This window comes from Chiroxiphia lanceolata, chromosome 1 (assembly GCF_009829145.1).
Source record: "Chiroxiphia lanceolata isolate bChiLan1 chromosome 1, bChiLan1.pri, whole genome shotgun sequence".
In the NCBI taxonomy this organism is placed as follows: Eukaryota; Metazoa; Chordata; class Aves; order Passeriformes; family Pipridae; genus Chiroxiphia; species Chiroxiphia lanceolata.
Window position 1 is genome coordinate 99,516,414 of NC_045637.1, and position 20,710 is coordinate 99,537,123.

At 40.7% G+C, this 20,710-nt stretch overlaps 1 protein-coding gene across 1 annotated transcript in view; it reads left to right on the forward strand.

Moving 5' to 3' along the window:
- Positions 1-684: 684 nt before the first annotated feature.
- PDE1C (phosphodiesterase 1C) overlaps positions 685-20,710 on the forward strand; it is a 333,339-nt gene continuing 313,313 nt past the window's right edge. The window contains exon 1 of the mRNA XM_032690599.1: positions 685-799. The gene's annotated coding sequence lies outside the window, so the exon portion shown is untranslated. The remainder of the gene's footprint in view (positions 800-20,710) is intronic.

The following is a 20,710-nucleotide window of genomic DNA, read 5'->3' on the forward strand; positions in this document are numbered from 1 at the left end:
ATAGTTAATATTACAGAATAGTTGTGTTTGGCAGCTGCCTCTAGACATCATATACTTGAACCCTCCGTGGTAAACGCAGGATCTGCTAGAGCATGATTGTCCACTGTATACTACCATACTTGTCTTTCCCTTTCCCTGTGACAACATAAGCCTTCTACTGTGCCCCTGAGATAATTGTTATGTCCACAAAACTGGATATGGACATGAAAAAAACCCCTAAATTTACACGTGGTCCCTTACAAAGAGGAAGAAGAGCCACAGCCGGTGCTTGAGTTCCGCGATTTCTCTGATGCTCTTCGCCTCCGCACGCCGCAGCCGACCTCCGTGGGGGTGACATGCGCTGTCCGGCGGCAGCAGAGCCGTCTCCCTGGGGTGCTCCCTCCGCCGGGGAGGCGAGAGGACAGCGCGTAGGTTCTTGGGGTTAGTTCATACGCTCCTGCCTCTCCACGCTTTTTGCGGGAATGGGGAGAGGAGGATAGAAGTAACGTCCCGACGAGGCGGGGCTCGCAGCGGGACTTTTCTCCCGGGAGAGGAGGCGGGGCCGGGGCAGCAGTGCTCCGATCGTCCAGGGGCCGCTCCCCGAACAGAGAAGAGAGGTCTTCCCGGCGGCGTGAGGCAGCTATGGGCTCTGTCACCTCGGTCCTGAGCCGGCCGCGGCGCATCCTGGTGCGAGTGGGCTCCGGGACTTTCCCCTCAAGCCCCTGCCGGCCCCCGCTGGCCGCAGTGCTGAAGCTCCACGGAGAGGAGGAGGCGGTCCCGCCGGAGGGGCTCCCGGCTCCCCACCGCAGCCCCGGTGCCCGTGAGTTTCCGCGGGTTAGGGGTGCGAGGAAAATAGAACCACTTCCAAGGGCTCCGCGCCGCTTCGTAGACGGGGGGTTTGCCCAGGTGACGGCACTGCCGCGGGTGACAGAGCCCCAAGGGAAACGGAAGGGTGTTCTCGAAGGGGTGGAGGGAAAAGCTCAACCCGATCTTCAGTCGACAGTGAGGGGCCTCGGGGGATGGTTCAGAGCAGAGCGCCTTTTCATCTAGAGGTGCGATGTGGGAAGGGGCCGGGGTTAATTGCGGGCAATGACATCACTGGAAATCGTATTATGTTTTCCAGTTTTCTTATGCATTCATCAAACTTTAGGATGAGGAATGAGATTGGCAAGTATTAAGAGCTTTTTCCTGGGATGCTGGCTCTTCGAAGATACTCTGTCTCTGTCAAAACTTAGTTAAGATTTCTGATCTTACTGTGTGTGCCAGTGCAATATTTCCCATTGCTGCCTTTAAGTTTCAAAATACCACACGATACTTTTGGATGATTTAAAATGATCAGCGTCTTTTATTCAGTCAAGAAAAACAAAAGTATAGGTCTGGATACTGCACTGGTTAAAAACCAACCTGTAACAAGCTGCAAAGGAAGGCACTGACATAATATAAAAACAATGTTGCATTCTCAAGGAAGGGTATAACAGGCTATTTATGCTACATAACATCAGTTTTCTTTTTCTGTCTTAATTTAGGGGGTAGGCAACAGTGATTGTTTAAAGAGTCCTGCTTCATTGTTCTCTTTTCTTTTGTCTGCTCTTTAGACCACACATATCTATTTGAAATCAATGATCTAATAAAGCTTAAGGGTGCTAATCAAATTAAATGCAAAGTCTGGTTCCTAATTTTTAATTTCTCAAGAGAAGAATTTAATTCATACAGTCCCTCTTTTCATCCTGTTGTAATATCCCCTGTTTATGATATTCTGTGAGTTGGAGCAATTCACAACTTGTGGCTGGTCCTTGTGCACTTTGGCCACAACAACCCCACGCAGCACTGCAGACAGAATGGCTAGAGAGTGGCCAGGCAGAAAGGGCCCTGGGGGTTCTAATTGACAGCAGGCTGATCATGAGCCAGCAGTGTACCCAGGTGGCCAAAAAGACCAATTGTATCTTGGCCTGTATCAGGAATAGTGTGGCCAGCAGGACTAGGGAAGAGACTCTTCCCCTGTACTCAACACTGGTTAGCTGCACCCTGAGTTCTGTGTCCAGTTCTGGACCCCACAATTTAGGAAGAGTATTGAGGTGCTGGAGGGTGTTTTAATGTCATGTTTTCATCCACTGGACTCTGTGATACAATTTGTTAGCCACATTTGCTATCTCTACCAGCTCAAGGAGTGATTTACATCCAGTAGATTGAGAAAACCAGAGGTGAAAGGAGAAATGAGTTTGGGCTTGTAGGGTATTTTGACTTTTGTGGGATTTGAGTTGCAAGCATAAGCATAAAACCAATTGCCTAATAGCAGCAAAAATACTTAGAGGTTTTAATTTGACATTTAGATAAATAACATTCTTTGATTTGAGAACATTGAAGGCCTTCTTCTGCTAACAGACAACCTTTTGCAAAATACTTGTCATTCTTTACAAACTATGTTCTTTCTGTGGATATTTATTGTTTTCTATTTTTGTCTATTTCTCTAGTCTGTCTAGTCATGGTAATTTTCTAAGACTTTCAGAACCGTATTTCATAATGAATGAAACATATGTTTTATCTGTACTTCAAAGGTATCCTGTGTTTTCTGAGCACTCAAAAGTGACAGGCAGATTTTCCCCAATTACTCCTGAAAGCTTGGTGCTTAAACTTTTCTTGGGTGCTGACCTGCCCATATTTTTCTTTAGGAGGGCCACGTTGCATTTTGATCGTGACTTGTCTGCAAGATTTTAGCTGTCTGGGCAAACAAAGGCCATGGGAGTGAGATTTCATGCTATACTTTTGATTTTAGTTCAAGCATACAGTATCCAGTGCCTGTCATACAAAGTAGGGTTGCCTTCATCACGGCTAGGCTTCACGAACAAAGATTTGGGAAGGGCTCTATCCACATTTTCTACAAGCACGCTAGTGGCTAAAAAGGCCAATACAAGGTAGACAAGACTGGTTGCAAAAGGCACAGTAGAAAGACTCCTTAGGTGATATTGGCTAGACAACATTCTTTCTGTGTTGTCTTTTATCCTCGAGAGTGATCCTGCGTGCATTCTCAAAGGAAGCAGCAGCATTATAGATAGTGTGTCTCCAGACTCCCCGATTGGAGGCCAGAGTAGACCTTGTATATTTTTAAAGTAAAATCCTTTTGATGAGGTTGTAGCTTGAACTTGGGGTCTTACAGGTGAGAGGCAATGGATAGGAGCTGCAATATGGGAAATCCCAACTAGATTTTGCTGTGAGGAACATCAAACACTGGAGCAAGGGCTACCTCCATCCCTGCCATTATTAAAAACTCATCTGTACTAGTTCATGTCCAACTTTATCTAAATACGGAGTGGGATCTAACATCAAAGTTGGTCCAACTTTGAGCAAGATAAAAGAAGATATTGAAAGTTCTTAACCAACTTACCTCGGGTAGTCCCTTCCAAGATTCATTATTCTTTTCCACAGGCCTGTTGTCATTATTGGTAACTAGCAAGCCATCAGTCTTTCACCTTGACTTTCTTCAGAATCTAGGAGAACAAGCCTAGTTTTGACATTTCTGCTGGTGGTTGCAGACAATTATGTGTCAAATCCAGTTGTGTCTTATATAACTGTGATTCTAATAGGGTTGTTGTAGCATCACTTTTTCTGAAAGCAGTGACAGTGGCACCTTTGTTACTTCAGTCTCATATATGCTGCCCTTTGCAAGTCTTAATGCTGTGACATCATAGTATTCTGGAACAAGTGAAACTACATTGATATTCACATTGGGTTTTTTGTGTGTAAAAGCCACCATGAGGAAACTCCAAGTTTCTCTTCATTTTCCACACCAACTGGTTGAATTCTGGTCATCTCTGGTGAGGTTTTTTTCACATTTCTAAAGTTCTTAATTCCAGGGCTGAAATGAAATATGAGCACTTGCTTGCTAGAAGAAATTTAGTGGAGAAGAAAGGAAGAGGTTCTGAATAGGAATTTAAAAAGCACTCAGCAATTACTTGCAGTAGAAGGAATCAGATGCTTCAGTGGTTTCAAGCTACAGTATTCCCCTTGGTAAGCACTACTGTAGAGTATCAATGGTGATATCATTTATCGATGTGTAGAATACTTTTGTTTTGCTCACTGAATGTATATATCACCACATATATAAATAAAGACTATAAAACTGTTCTTAAAACTTTGGTTTGGGGATTACAAGGAAAGGTCTGCTATGTAATAACAAAATAGATCAGTCTCCCTGGGTACTATTTGCATGAATGAACCATCTGTTACTCTTTATGATTCATCATGGACAGCATCATGCTCTTTTGTGCAGTAATAATGGGATATTTGTGTGTCTTTGAAATAGAAGGATATGTGACACATTTCTGGTCATTACTCCTCCCTCCTCAGCAAATCCCTTGGCCATGTTTGTAATTACAAATGTGACAAGTGGTGGAAAGAACTAAGAGGTCTCCTTGGCAATATGGTGATTAATCCGAGTTGTGCAATGGGGTGTGATTCACAAATAGAGAAGGTCAGTGTAGAGTTGTGAATACTTCATTTTTTGTAATCACAGCATTCAGCCATGTTCACCAGATTGCTGCTACTTGTCCTGAGCATCTCATTTTCTTAAGATAAATAATAAATATAATCTTACTGATTCTTACATCTGAGGCAATTGATCATCATCTCATGTCAATGCAGTTTATACTACTGTAAACTACTGCTGAAAGAGGATTTTTCTTAATAATTTTTAATAATGCCTATTTGCAGTTATGATATGCTGTCTTAAAACACTGTTTCCCTTTCTAAGCAGATGAAACCCAAGTCCTAAATTCCCATTTAAACAGTGGGAAAATTAATTTTCATTTTCATGCAGTTCCTTTGGATGCTATACTACAAAGAAGGGAATCAGTACTAGTCTCCCAGTAGTTACACAGGGAGATTATTAGTTGTGTCAGGGCATACTGTGATGAAGCTTAAGCTTTGAGCCCTTTTGCTTTGGTTTTATTTAGTTGTAGTTAGTGGTGCTTAGTTACCAAGGGAGGCTGTGGTAGATAAAAAAGGTCCAAATCTTCCTGTTTTTTCTGCATGTTAACTTGTTTGAGCAGAGGCTGTGCCTACTTTAGCTCTTTTTTGGTTTATGAAAAGTTTGGTTGGGAAAAGGTTTCCATTTTTTATTCTGCTGACACTACTTTTTCTTGAGGCTCTCCTTCGTCGAATTTCAGCAATTGCAACATCTTCATCGAATCTTGTGATGCACTGGTTTTTGGTCTTTTAAGTAAAAGCCACGTAGGTTACAATTCTTTCCTTTCCCCAGTGCATGAATCTTCACTGCATGGTTTTTGTTTTGAAGCAGCTCACAGGTCAAGCAGAAACTGGTAAAGATCTCTGATCAACTTGTCACTCAGATGCAGGTGACTTCAAGAGAAGATGTCATAGGAATGATTTAAACTACTGTTTTGCTTGAATTTTTTCCCACCTCCAGTCCTTCACTGTAGTTAGCCCCTCTTTCTGAAAATACTGATAATTGAATTCATAAACCAAGAAAATTAAATTGTGAATTCTTCCCCCAGTACCAGGTGTTCTACAATTTTTCATCCCACCCTTCTTGTGTTTGTTAGCTCTTTTATATCTGATTAACCCTCTGTATTTACCGTGAGCTTTTGGAGTGTCTAGCTGTGTACAACCATTGTTTAATTCCTAAAATTATTTCTTTCGTGGAAACACTGCTTAAATAAGCACATCCACAACTTCTTGGGTGGAATTGGTAAGACAGTTTTATTATAGGGTGAGCAATAAAAAGGGTACAACTGAACAGATCAAGGGTAGGCAAGAAAAAAACCCCAACACAAAATGGCTCCTGCCTTATATAATGTGGGGTAGGAAAGTGCCAGAACAAAAGGTGGAGTTAAGGCGGAGCATGCAAATTATAACCATAAAAGGAGAAACATAACTGTATACCTGGTGCAATGCACCAAATAATAACCTACAGGAAAGCAGGGTTTACATTTATGGGAAATAATACATAATACTTAAAGAAATGAATAAAGCATAGAATTTACAATTTCTCAACCAATCACAAATTACAGGCCACAACATTCTTTACTATGTTTTCCTTAGTAGGAAATCTCTTTAATATCAGGTTCTCACACCAGAGGAATGCTCTACTGAACTTTTGACAAGTTTTCTTCTCTGTAGAACTGTTTTTTGATAGCAAGTGTCTTTATGCCTTTGGTAAAGATCTACTATCACCTTAAAATGTTTGTCCCTCTTCTTGTCTGTAGGTAATGAAACAGTGAAGTCTATTTGGAATCTTGTCCTGGATATACCTTTTTCTGTTGGAAGAGAATTCTAGTTTTAATTTGAGTATGTGCAATGATTAGTGCATGTAGCTAACTTTACCAATGCTTGAGTGAGTGTTGTCTTCTATTGCTAGTCACCATTTTGCCAGAAGTCTGACATTCCTAATGTGGCAAGATCTATGCCCTTTACATTATAATTGTGATATCAGGATGAAATTCAAGTCTCTCTTAAAATTATGATTCTATCAGGGCTGTGTCTGTGTGTTTCCTAAGTATAATTAATGACTGATACCGTGAGCAGGTCAGGAACTTCTCGGCTGGTCTCTGCAGAGATGAGACGGGCTGATTTGTGACAGTGAACTGACTTGAGACAAGGTGATTTAACTTCGAACTTCAAACCCAGAGCTCTTGCAAGACATTTGAAGGCTGTGTGTTTTCTTCCTGAACACTGTCATCTGACTCAAAGTGATACTCTGTAGGCTTGGGGAGCTGAGTAGCTCTACCATATCATTGCAGTGAGCGGTCCTGACTGGCCTGGATCAGCATTGCCTCATGTTCATCTGCCAGCTCCTGCTGTCTAGTCAATTCAGCCAGCTGTTGCATGAGGATACCGGTGGGCACCCCAAGCAGTTGATGATCCTTTGATCATCAACATATTTCAAAACACATTTTGCCCATGTGTTCAACTGCTAGTGAAGTTCACGTCTCAGAGCAGCTCATATAGCCTGTCCACTACACTACCTCTGGTTCTTGCCTTGTACTGGAGGTGGTGACCTTTTGCTGTTGCTGTGATAATTTCATATGGGTGGCCCACCTGTGTATCTGCACCTACTGGTTCAACAAGACCAATTTTGGCCACAACAACCCCATGCAGAGCAACAGGCTGGAGGCAGAGTGGCTGGAAAGGGGCCAGGCAGAAAGGCACCTAGGGGTACTGACTGACAGCAGGCTGAACAATAGTGTGCCCAGGTGGTCAAAAAGGCCAGTGGCATCCTGGCCTGTATCAGGAATAATGCGGCCAGCAGGACTAGGGAAATGATTCTTCTCCCTGTACTCAGCACTGGTTAGCTGCACCTTGACTACTGTATCCAGTTCTGGGCCCCACAATTTAGGAAGGATATTGAGGTGCTGGAGCATGTCCAGAGAAGGGCAATGAGGCTGGTGAAGGGTCTGAAACACAGGTCCTATGAGGGAGCTGGAGTTGTTTAGCCTGGAGAGGAGGAGGCTCAGGGGAGACCTCTGGCTCCTCATTGAAGCAGCAATCATTCAACATTCTCCGTTTTGGAGACATCCGAGCCTAATAAGTTGCCTTGGCAATCAGGGACCATTGACAAATTGATAGGCAATCAGGAGACAAGAGTGGAAGGTACTGGTTGACAGGGCCTTAGTGATGAGAAATGCTCATACTCCAAACAATCTGTGGCAAACAATGGCTGCCTGCTCCATGTTGCATAATGAATAATACCCCTGACATTCAGAAGTCCACAACTGTTCTCCTGGTTCTGCAAGTTGGGTGAAACTAAGGCACATATATTGTGACACTTGTCAGCTAAATAACTTGGTCATCTTACTTTACCATGTACTCCTTTGCTCTGAGAAGCTGCTGGGTGAAAAGACAGGGAACTGTGACTTTTCAGCTGCACAGACTTGGTTCAAAGACATGGGGAAAAAATGCAGTAAATGCAGAACACAGGCCCTGAGAGTTAGTTCCTACTGCTTAAACTATAAAGAAAGTGACTTTTCCATTAGCCACATAGTTTTGTATATACAGATAAGTAGATACAATTGCTACATTTCATTAAGAATATTCACTGGCCTGTGTGTTGTTTTAAAGGTTATTTTTATACTATGTTACACCGTGGTCCAGAAGCTCTAAGTTTTACAGAGTGTACACTTTATTTCAGACTTTAAGAGATTTCGCCCATATAAATTCTTGCAAAGCCTTTGATTCTTTGATATCTTGAGTTCATGTTTGGAGAAAAAGCTACACACTTTTCTCGAAGAGATATTTTTTTAATTTGGTGAGAAAACAGGCATTTCGGCAAAAAGGGTTTAGAGGAGCACATACAACTAAGGAAAATATTTTACAGAAGCATTGCACTTAATAGCAAGTTACTAGGCAAACACTAACAACTTAACTGAAATACCCACAACTTAAATGAAATACAGAAATACAGTGTCATAGGTTTGAAAAGAGATGTTGGAATTATTCCCCAATGTCCACCTCCCCATCTGTTTCTTTTGGGATGGGTGGGACGGAGTGAAGCCGCACGCACTGGGCAGCGCGGGATGGGGGATGAGGGGAGGTTCCCGGGGGAAGCATGGTTGCCACGGGGACGGCTGGAGAGTCTTTTTTTCGGGTGGTTTTGGGTTTAGTCTGAGGACCGGATAGAACAGGGAGCCCAGTTTCGACCGTCTCCTTTTCTTTTCTTGAGAGGAAGTGTTTTTTTTTCCCCACGGGACACCTCGCGGAGGATGACTGAGAGAGAGAGACCGACCTATCTCAGAGCAAGGTATTCTGCCTTTGGGACTGCTTGTGGGGAAAGCGGACTCCTTCATTGCCGGCTGCTGGCTGCTGCTGGCGCATGTGTCCGCAAGCAGCTGTCGAACTGCCGGGACAGTCCTGCCTTCTCCCCTTCTCTCCCCCCCCCCCACCCCGGGTTGCGGTGGGTTTCTCCCCCCCACCCCCACCCGGGGGATTGGGACTTTGTTTTGTTTCTTCTGAAAGTTTTTGATTGCACCATTTTTTGTTTATTCAGATTTTGTTAGTAAAAAGCTGTTCTTTTTATTTTCCATACTTCCACCTGAAGTTTCTTAATTTCTAAATTGTAATCTTTTTAAACTAAGACATTAAGTTACCCACAAGAGGAAGAAAAGAGTAAAGGAAGAGAGATTAAAAGAAGAAAGAATAAAGAGAGAAAAATATAGTTACCACTAAGAGGTCACATGTTGGCAAATTTCAGAAGGGTGGGCTGAGGCAAGATGGAGACCTCATGTGTGCCTCTTTTATCTACTGTGGCCACTCTCCCTAGGTGGGACATCTGGTTTACTGACTACTCACTGGCCTCCTGAGGGGTGCTGCAGCTAATTAGAGGCTCCATGGGGTGTGGTGTGTGTGGGCTACCAGGTGGGCTTTATTGATTGCCATCTTTATTGCAGCCATCTTGGCTGCAAGGCTTACTATACACACACATACACATACAAAATGGTTGATTTGGCCCATCAATCAGTGAGATATAAATCTGGTCTCTGACATACTGTTGCAAAAAAAAAAAAAATTCTGATGTGACAAACTACAAATCTGTCAAATCTCCTGCATCATGTTTCTTGCAAGGAGGGACTATTCTTCCTGTACCTGCAGCCCAGAACCTCAGCCTTTCTTTACTCCTTTTGCTTTACTTACGCATCAGGAAGAAGCAAGATCTGTGACCAGTTGCAGCTGTTGCTTGGAGTTGTGAAGAAGGAGACAGTGACTGTCCCAGGGCCGCCTTGCTTAGCAGGGCCCAGAACATGATGGTGCTGGGATGCACTTGTCATCAGAAGGTGCATTCCACAGACTCTCCCTCCTCACACCACCTAATGCACCAAGGAGTCCATACAGCCCATCATGAGAATGTTGGAAAGAAACAGGAGGTATGAATTTACTGCTTGTGGCAAAGTATTCAGATCAGTTGGGCTATGTGATAAACAAAGTCTCGAGTTTCTATAAGTTTTTGAATAATAGTTTATTATATGGTAAAAGCAAGCAGCCGGCTGGGTGACAGAAATGGGACCAGTTTCCCAAATCTGCACACCCTTACTACAGGGTACATTTAGTATTTATCTTAGCTACTTCATACATATTAATTATATCATATACATATTCATTCTACAGGGTTTTGCTAAGTATTTAATATATGGGTTTTCTTACAGCTAAAGCTAAAAGGGTTATCTCTACAACCAGTCATAATTCATGTATTCTTGGACGAATAGGCGCCTAAAGATTTAAAGTTCTACTATATTTCATTCTTAGGATAGTAAGGAGGGTTTAGGCCTCTTGACCTTGTGAGGGTCTGTTTTATTTCTTTATGGGGGTGCAATTAAGTTTTACAATCCATTTGTTTTATTTTGATGTAATCACCCATTTGTTTCACGAATCACGATTATTTATATATCACAGCTAGAAAGCAGTTTTGTTAGGAGTCTTGACCGGGGTAAACACTGCATATTGTATTCTATTTTACTTATGACTAGCTGAAGAAAATATATTGTTCTTTGTGGGAGATTTTACTTTCTATTTTGAACAGGGTTGTGCAGAATAATTACTTATTATGACAATCATCAGAGATACCAGGATGTCTTTTAAATAAAGATATTTTCCTTGAATCACTGCAAAGTTTTGGCAAGCTACATTTAAAGTGCAGATACAGAAATAGAAGACTCAATTCCACTAACTTTCAGGATTTTACTATTGTAAAATAGTAGTACAGTTGACTGGCTCAAAACCACCGGGTGGGAAGTGGTGGGGGAGCATGGAGAGCTCTGTGTAGGTGGGGTGGCACTCACACATTTGAAATGTCAGCTGCCAGTCTGCACTGTAATGGGGGTGATTGACCACATGGGACCACATTCTGCCTCTGTGTAAAGCACAGACTTTAGAGCTGAAATTAGCATAAGCTTGCCTCTGGGATGGCCCCGGCAGACTGTAACAGATAAAAGGACAGATAAAAGGATGGTGAGAAATGTACTGCATGGCTTACTCCACTACCCTGGATTTAAAAGCTACAGAGACCATGCTGGAACCTAGGTGGTGACTATCTACCATCTACTCTCCTTTTTTTTTCTCTTTCTTCTCCTGTCATCTTCTCCTCGAAATATATTGTAAGCTGGACCAAAAAATCCACTTGTTAAGTGCCTTGTTCTGTACATATATTTTAAAGTTTGAAAGTAAAAGTTGTTTTGTTACTGAACTTTCTGAGAATTTTGTTGTCTCTCCCATGTACCACCCAGAGTAAATCAAATTACCTTCCCCTAAACCTACCAAATGGGAGGGGGGCATTACAACTATTTCCTAAACAATTTTTTCAAGTGAATTGGTCAGGACAATTTTAGTCTAACATTCAAAATGCATGTTATGAGTTTGTGGTCCCTCAGCTCAGACTTTAGTCACATTTCTGATGAGAAAATCTGTCCTAAAGTCAAGATTGAAACATGTTACTAATCTAATAGAAGTTTGAAATAATAATGCATACCTAGTTCTTCATATTATAACAATTCTTCATTAGATTCGGTGTTGCTTGGTTTTGTTACTAAGTATTTTAGCAAGTCCCAAAGCAGAAGGCTTTTGTGAATGCATGAAAAAAATAGAATAAACCAAGTTTTCTACCTTAACACTGGTTAATTCATTAGCAGAAATCTCATCTATACATGCATTTTTGTGTGTGCTTTGATTCCTATTGTGGTTTAACCCTGGCTGGCAACTAAACAACACGCCTTGGTATCTGCATGGTACTGTGAACAACCATGAACCTCTTCTGGTTTTTCTGCCATTGGTATGCCATAACTCAGAGAACTATTTGTATGGCTAAAAGTATTTGGTGTTTAGGTGGTGTTCAGGCAATACCTGTTCTGCTCTTGGCCCTTCTGAGTGAACTGAGAACAAGATGCCCATCAAAAGTAGGTTTATGGGGGCAGCTCTCCACTTGACATTGCTAGACTTTGGATAGGCAAGCTGCCAGGGAGGAGTCCTTGCTACATGGCTATTGACCACTCCAAACATCTGCCTGGTCACTGGGGTGGCAATTCCGAAACAGCCAGGAGAACAGTGTTTACTATTTCCAACCTGCAAGTGAATCAGGTACTCTGATCTCTCCTGGTACTTAGCAATTCAGGGCAGGATTCAGCTCCTCTACAGCCACAGACTCAATTTTTAGGCAAACACATAAGCTAGTCAGATAGGCTTTTTCTGTATTCAAACTAAAACAGTGTAGAATGACTCTGGAGGTACCCATGCCTTTCCTTGATTAGAGAGGGCGGAGGTTGTCCACCTGATTAACTTAGGCTGAAGGTCTGCTTTTCAAATGGTGGGAATTTAAATGAAATTAATTGCTTTCTAGGCTTCCCACTTTCTGCAAAGGTAGTTTGATAACAGTTCAAGGTCTTGGGATGAAAGCTACCAGTAGAGAATAGAGAGATTTAGCCCAGAGTAGGTTAGCAGGAAGTAGATGGCAACCAAAAGGAATTACATTTTGTGCAGGGTCTCTTACACTTGAAATAGTATATGATATATCTGAACTAGTTTTGCTGCATCAGATGTTTTAGGAAGATGTGGATTTTTATAAATATATAAAAAAATCTAGCTGGCAATTCTCAATACACTCCCTTTTCAGGTAATTTTTAAAAATCAGATTAAAGGAATAAGATAAATAGAAATCTAATTATAGACTTTGACAACAATGGAACTCTACCTTTGAAAAATACACTTGTTGAATCTCTGACTTTTTATTAACAATAAGATATTAACCTGCACTATAAAATTCAAGGGAAGCTTCAGTATGCTAATGATTAAAGAATTCATTATAGGAATCTAATTTTTAATGATCCAGCAGTTTGATCAGATTAATAGAATTGGTTAATTCTGAAATAGAAGTAAATCTGCTACATACAGGGTGATGGTAGGTCTGGTACATGTCACTCATTCCCTTTGGCATGGCCTCTATCTTGCTGTTAACTATACAGAGGGACTATGCCATTAAATTTGGCACTTACTATTACATACCTGAAGCAGATAGTGTGGAAACCCCTTCTCCTCTCTTTCCTTTAAGAGTAGTATTTGCTATTTTAATTCTTCTGTGAATTAAGCAGCTTTGCACTGCCCTTCTCTCAAAAGATAGAACAATGACCGATGTACTGCACGTGCTATAAAAAGGTGGTTTTGTGTGCACTCTTGTGGTGTGTGTGGGTGTGCCATGTTTATATTTCAAATCATTCTTCTGAGGCTCAATTTCCATTTAATGAAGTGTATCTTTAACAACAAAAAGACAGTTCTGCAAGTAGGATATAGGCTACATTCATTTAGCATGAAAGATGCTTTAATCTGACCCAAACCCCTAGGTCTAGGAACTGTGTGGCTGTAGCAGGCAGTCCATTTTTTAATACCTGCTAAAAGTTGGAGTTGTAGCCTGTTTTACTTACTTGTGTTTGTAAGATTAAAGAAGGAGCGTCTGGCTTAGGGAGGGAGTGGTTTGGAGCACAGATAGGGCATTAGGTTGTCCATTTTTAATTTTTTTAGATAATGTGAAGAGCATGACTTTCATGGTAACTCAAATACTTTAATTCAAATTGTGCTTTGGAATGGATGTAAAATGTAGCCACAAGTAACATCTGCAGTTTAGGTGAAAGCAAATATATATAGAATGTGTATGAAAATAGGGAAAAGCAGTGGTCTCAACTCCTTTAGGAGGAAGGGTATGTAGTTAACCTACATATGTATTTAAAGCCAAATACTGACACTGGCTGATAAGAAGCTGTTCAAGCACCACAGCTCAGTTTTGCCTCCAGGCTGGAGGGAAAGGAGCAGATCTTGATTCTAAGAGCTAGGGCAGCTTTGCTGAATCTGGTGAAGTTGCACTGATTCGTACCCTCAAAAGATCTGCTTACTTACTCTGCCCGTTGTAGGGTGCACTCAAGATTTTCACATCATAGATAAAGCATGTCTGTGAATTCTTATAGCAAAACGAAATACTTTTAAAACAAACTTTGTAGAAGAGGGAGGATAGAAGAAGAGAAAAATTCAAGGTTGAATGGGGAGACACAATAGTGGTATAATGAGTGATTTGGAAAGCAAAATATTTTTCAATATTTGACTGGTATTGTGGTTTAGCCCCAGCTGGCAACTAAGCCCCATGCAGCTGCTTGCTCACACCTCCACCAGGAGGATGGGTGAGAGAACTGGAAGAGTAATAGTGAGAAAACTCCTGAGTTGAGACAAAGAGAGTTTAATAGGTAAAGAAAAAGCTGTGCACACAAGCAAAGCAAAACAAGAAATTCATTCACCACTTCCCATGGGCAGACAAGTGTTCAGCCACTTCTAGGGCTCCATCACACATAATGATGGGAATTGGGAAGACAAATGACGTAATGCCAAATATTTCCCGTTTCTTTCTTCTTTGCCCCACTTTATATACCTCATATGGTATGGAATATCCCTTTTGTCAGTTGGAGTCAGCTGCCCTGGCTGTGTCTCCTTCCAGCTTCCCATGTATCCCCCGCCCCTTTGCCATAATGGGCAGAATGTGAAGCAAGAAAAAGCTCTGTGTAAGCACTGCTCAGCAGTAACTAAAACATCTGTATCTTATCAACAGTGTATCTAGCACAAATCCAAACCATAGCCCCATACTAGCTACTGTGAAGAAAATTAACTCTACCCCAGTCAAAATCAGCACAACTGGCTACAGCCCAAATCATCAGGGAGAATGATACCTGCTGGGGAATCAAATGAGATGCAATGATTTGGCTGCATGCACTAACTGGTCACTGCTATTCCACTGTGTGGTGTCTTTTCAAGGGGGTTAGTGGGAACAAATGAAGGCAAAACCACGAACAATGTAAACCATGGTGCAAGTACTATGAGCATCAGAAATCTCTCTCTGACAAGATAGAAAGGAAAATCTTTCAGTAGCCCTTCAATTGAAGTATAGTCCCAGGAATGATGTTGAAAGCAGAAGTCTGTCATCATTGCATGTATATGGCAAAATTGTGTAGTGTTAATTCTTTTGCAACCTGTTTTTAACACTGTTACCTCAAGTTTTATTTTGTTGAGTAATGGTATAAATTTTATTGGTTCTGATTTTGGCTAATTTGCTTTCAACGATGGCTTGCTGTAATATGGAGAATCACATTACACTGGAGAATCATACATAAATAGTTTGCAAAATGAGACAAATCAAATTAAAAAATAAAGACAAAATCTGATCAGCAGCACTTTTTCAACAGGAGTGAAATTCAAGCATTAAAAATGTTTTTCTGTTGAAATTCTCTTACTTGTCAAAAAACTCTCACAAAAAAGGAGAAAAATCTCATTTAAAATGTGGAACTACACCTGAAGGCAGGACTGCTTATGGCTTTCATGGTGCTAGGGACTACAAGTTAGTGTGTGAAGGAAATAAATAGGGGTAGGTGTATTCATGGGGATCTTTCGAAGCCTTCATGTTCTCTTTTCCTGCTATAGCTTCTTTCCCATTGTTTACCTTTGCAAATGTCTAGACCAGATGCTCCTTTACCCTTTTGTTTTGCCTGATTGCAAGTTGCACTGGAAAGCTATGATATGGTAGTTTGCTAATATTGCATTTTTCCTGGACACATCACAAGAGATGGACCTTGTTGCTGTTAGCAAATTGCATCTAGCTAGAAGAGGATCACATTTACCATGTTACTGGAGAAAGCATAAGCTATTGTCAATGATCCTGATACTCAACTTAAGTCTCCTCAGTAAACTTCCTCTTGCACCACTCAGATGCCTCAGTCTCTCTGGGTCATTGAGTAAGAGCTTCTCCAGAGAGCAATTCAGATCTTAGGAGGTCTAACTCATCTTTGAGGTGCCTGCCTGCCTGCCTGTTTCACTGGAGTGGGAGCTTCAGGGTTCCTCATTTAAGCAACTCAACAAAGTGCCTAAAATCAAATGGTATAGATTCCTCCTGTGTTTCTAAAGAAAATAATGCATTTTGTATGAGTTGCAGAGCTACTTGAAATAGTTAAGAGAAAGTCCAGGCTCAAAATAATATTACAATTTTATATTTCTTTTCCTGTGCCTGGTATGTACTGGATGCATTTGGATTTTCACCCATGGTGTGAAGTCACTTTAAATAGCACAAAATGCGTGTAAATTGGGAAACCTAAAATAGCATAAACCAAGAAAATACTCCAGCAAACTGGAGACTATTCCTTTTGTCAGCATTTGGCAAGGGAGAAAATGGTAAAGCTCGAAGTAAGCAGAGAACATCAGAACAGCTGAGCATTAAAAAGTAATATTGCCTTCTGGCTGTCATGCCTAAAAATAACTTAAATGTGGTGAATACTCCTGACAGTAACAATGTCTGTGAAAATTTTCATAACATGCAGATAGAGTGTGTCTAGGAAATGGTAAAAAGTTTCAGGGAAAAATAGCATCTCTGCATAAACAACCTGCAGTACTTAACTGCATTGTTGCTTGTGAGAAATATACCAACCACCTCAGGGGACTTCAGCTGAATTTCTTCTCTGAAGCTGGACATTTTCTGTAAAGATTTATCAATTTTTGGTGCATCATGCCCAACCCTGAAAAGTGCTGAAATCTTCCTTGGGATATTATATTGTTTTCAGGTGACACTGACACTAGTGGTGAGAGAGCCCTCTAAAACTGCTTTGAAAAGTATATGCTTGTAAAATTTATTCAACTGAAGTTTGTGGAAATTCAGTGGTTCAATATTTTCAAAGGCAGCAGCTGCCAGGTGCTTCTGTGGTCCACTCTAGCTGGAACCCACTGTCTCAGGCGTTCCTTACCACTGGAAATCCTGCATGCTGGGAATCCCTCTACCACCCGTGTAACTGCTCCTGACATTTAGATTCATAGCCCAAAGGCTTCAGAATCAGTATTGAGTATTAGGCTAAACAGCAACCAGTTAGTGAGAAGGAGAAAGATTCAAAACAAACAATAGCAGGAGGTGTTCATGCAATGTTTAGTTTCAACTCTCTGACGAAGAATGCTCAGGGTGCTGAAGGCTTAAGCTGATTGAACAGAAAACTCTGGACTATTTATGAACATACAGAATACACCGCTGGTCCAGCCACCACCAGGTATCCAAGCCTGGTGGTATCCAGCCTGCCTTGTTCTTCATAATTTTTAGCGTCTTTATAATTTTTTTAGCATTTATTTTTGAGCACTGATGGAAATCTGATACAGAGCTGGATATAAGACACTGGGTTCAATGGACCTTTGGTCTGACCCAGTATGGCTGCATTTGTTTTTTCTTAATATTCAAATTCAAGTTGTTCATTGATTTAGGATACCTGAGACATTTCTGAATAGATAAAAATTCAGAAATCCTAATTCTGATAACTTTAATGACTGGTACTACAAATGCCTGAGACCTACATTTAACACTGCTCCTGTAAAATTTGCTTGTCTTAGCAACTAAGTAAACAGAAGCACAGGTATGGAAAACCAGGAGGATAGAGCTCCAGTGCTGCTAAAGTGAATGGCAGTTTTATCCTTGTCTTCTGGGGAGCTAGGATTTTATTTAGTGCTTTTTTTCCCATTTCTCACACTACATGAGCCGGGGATACAGGATTGAAATGACAAGTCATGCCTTTGAGTTAGTACATAGAAGTATTTCTCCTTGCAGTTGATGTTTTGAGTTTATGCTTGGAAAGTTTTTGGGTGTAAATTGCAATTAAAAATCTTTAAGTCTTGCTGAGAGAAATTTACATAACTAGTATGCCTTGTCATACTTCAGGGCAGAAAAGTACTGCTTAGAGATAGGAAGTCTTTCCCATCTGTTACAGGTGGTTGTTTTTTCACAACTTCCTCTAGCATGTATGTTGGAGGATGGTAGATTTGGATGGCTATTTTGTTTAATTTCATATGATCTTTGGTTAAAACAGACTTCCTGAAAACATGCAAACACTTCTACACATTAAAAAGTAAGGGGTAAATATCAAAGTAACTGCTGTTTTATGGGTTGTCATGTATACCCTGGTCTGTTTACAGCAATAATAATAAATATTTTCAACTCACAGTGGGCTTTTCATCTCAAAGATGTCCAGATGGTTTACAAATGACTAAATGTATTGCTCTACCTGGCAGTGAACTGCAGCCACAAGAGCTGCCTGATCATCTATATTGGTACTTCCTGACAGTGGAAGGTAATAAATGTACCATGCCCTGAGTGAATCTGTAGGGATTGTTTGGGAAAGCAGAATGTAAATGGAGACCTGAAATCTAGCCAAGCAGCGCACAGCAAAACGCAAAGAGTCAGATAGGATCAGGTATCAAGTTTCTGATACACTTTGGTAATTCTTTGAGCGGCTGGATTAAATTTTAACTAGAGCTGGAAAGAAACTTTCCTTCTTGGAAAACTTGCAGGGCAAAACCTTACCCTTTTCACCCCAATGTGAGTACCTCTGCAGTTTTGCAGGGAGAGAGCATCCTGCTGCAACCAGCCAGTTAAGGGCCTTCTCCAAGCATGTGGCTTCTAAATTGATTTGATCATTTTACCCTGCTGAGTGACTGTCTTTATTCTTCCTGGGGCAATTGCTCACTTTGACCTAAATGAGCTTATCAAACTACTACAATTATTTGAATTAGTATTAGTTGGGCCTTGGACAAGGTAACTCTGGTGTGCACAGCCACTGAACAGCCAGATAATTTTCTCTCTGGCAATCTGTACAAAGTGGCCAAAACACTAGTGAAGGAGATAAGAAATGAACAGCTTGGCAGTAGCTTGGTGATCTGGGTATTCTCCTGAGAAGTGAAATGGTAATATAATTCTCTGCTTCCTATGTGCATATACTGTCCAAGCCAGGGAGGAAGCAAGGCTATCTCCACCTGTCTTGTATTTGGAAGAACATTTCTCCTCGAACTGAGAAACTTGACTGAAACTTCATGATTGTCATTGATATCTTCCCACAATTTTTCTTTATGAATAAATGTTTTATGGCTTAAGGAAAAAAATGGTATTAGCAAATAATTAAATTTTTAAAAAAACTCAAACCCTGACAGTTCCAAATTACTGGAGCTGCCAGGGTTCCATATCTTTCATTGAGATAATGTTTAACTTTGTGCTTTCTAGATATAGTATGAATAATTACTTATGCCTTTGCTGTCTTAGGAAGAGCATTAGTGCTTATGTGATCTATATAACCAGTGACAGAAAAAATTATTCCTTAGAAATACTTTACAGCACCTATGTGATGGAGTTCAGTAAACTGCTTGAGCATCCTTCATGACACTGACTACCTTTATAGCTCCAACTCTTTAAAAAAAATTCCTGAGCTATTGCCTACACTTTTGAGGTCAAAAATTGCAGGTGCGAGTGATGGAAATGTATGTAAGTAGTTATTGTTTCAGTTTTGAAAGGTCAGGAAACCTGGTAGACCAGGTACTCCTTCCTGTTAAAAACCCTCACTGCAAACAGCTATTTTCCTAATGAACTTGTGTTATATTATTGAACATCCAAATCATTAAAAGAAGTTAACAAAAAAGCTCTATTTGACTGAAGCTCTTCACTAGGGTAAAACTAAGTGGAATTTAAATTAACTGCTAGAATTCAGTAGTGATTCTCTTCCATCCTTTGAAGAAAAGGAATTTAAAATTGCAGCATTTCTGTTTGACTTAAACTTTTTCTGAGAAACCAAGGTAGGGCTGAGGTTTATACCTTAAACATAACCAGGTCTGCTGATATTTTGTAAATCTTTTGGTGTGCATGGGTAAGCTTTTAGTAAACTGTGTCTCAGCTGTTATTTTGATGGTAGTCTTCTTGAAAGTTAGTGTTTCCACGTAGTTTTCATCCAGAGCAATGCAAAAACTGATGAATTTACATGGAATTTATTTTTATGCTTGGGAACATGACAGAATTGGAGCACTTCAGTAGCGTGTTTCTAATTTTACATTAAAGGAAAAACAAAATAATTGCACAAATTTATGTGTACTGGAATCATTAAGATGTTGACAGTGTTTTCTTGGATGCCTACTTATAAAACTTTGGCTTGCTGCTTCTGTGAAAACTTTACCAGCCTTGACTCTAAAGTTTGTCTGTTCTTAGGATACATAGGGATGATTTGCCTGCTTTTTTCAGTGGATTGCTTGCAAGCATTCTGAGTCAACATTTCTGAACATAACTAGGTAAAGAAACTGCAGAGATGAGTTTACAAACCATGGAGGAGGAGGAACCACAGGGATGAGAAAGAGTTCGGAGGACTGTTTTGTGTGTGTGTGCATGACCATTTTGCTCAGTTTATCATCATTACTGCTAAATTACTTACGTTGTTTTCCCATGTTCTTCCTTACTGATAATCTCCTGTTCTGCTGCCAGTTGTGTTTCTAGATACTTGCTGTTTGTATAAGTAGTATATGATTGATGGTGTACTGTATTTTGGATTGACTCACTGTATCTCAAATACTTAAAACACACTGCTTGTATTTGAAGAATTTAAATTGGAGCACAATTTGCTGCAAGTCAGAAATCCCTGTGAGCAAGAGGAACCACAGAAACAGGTTGCAGCATAGCAGGGAATACAAGGAGAGTCAGTGGACAGATCACAGCAAAATCTAATGCTTCATCTTTTTTTGTGTGTGCTGCCTCCTACACAGAGATTTGACAGCTACAGCTGGCTTATTGATTTGGTAGTCTTGCACTGACTGCTGGTTTCAATAGCAAAGCCTCTAACCAGTTGTTAAACTCTGAGCAGGCATGTAGATAACATGCCAATGAGAGTGTTTGGGGGAGGAGAAAACTGTTGGGTGCGTGCCTCTTCGC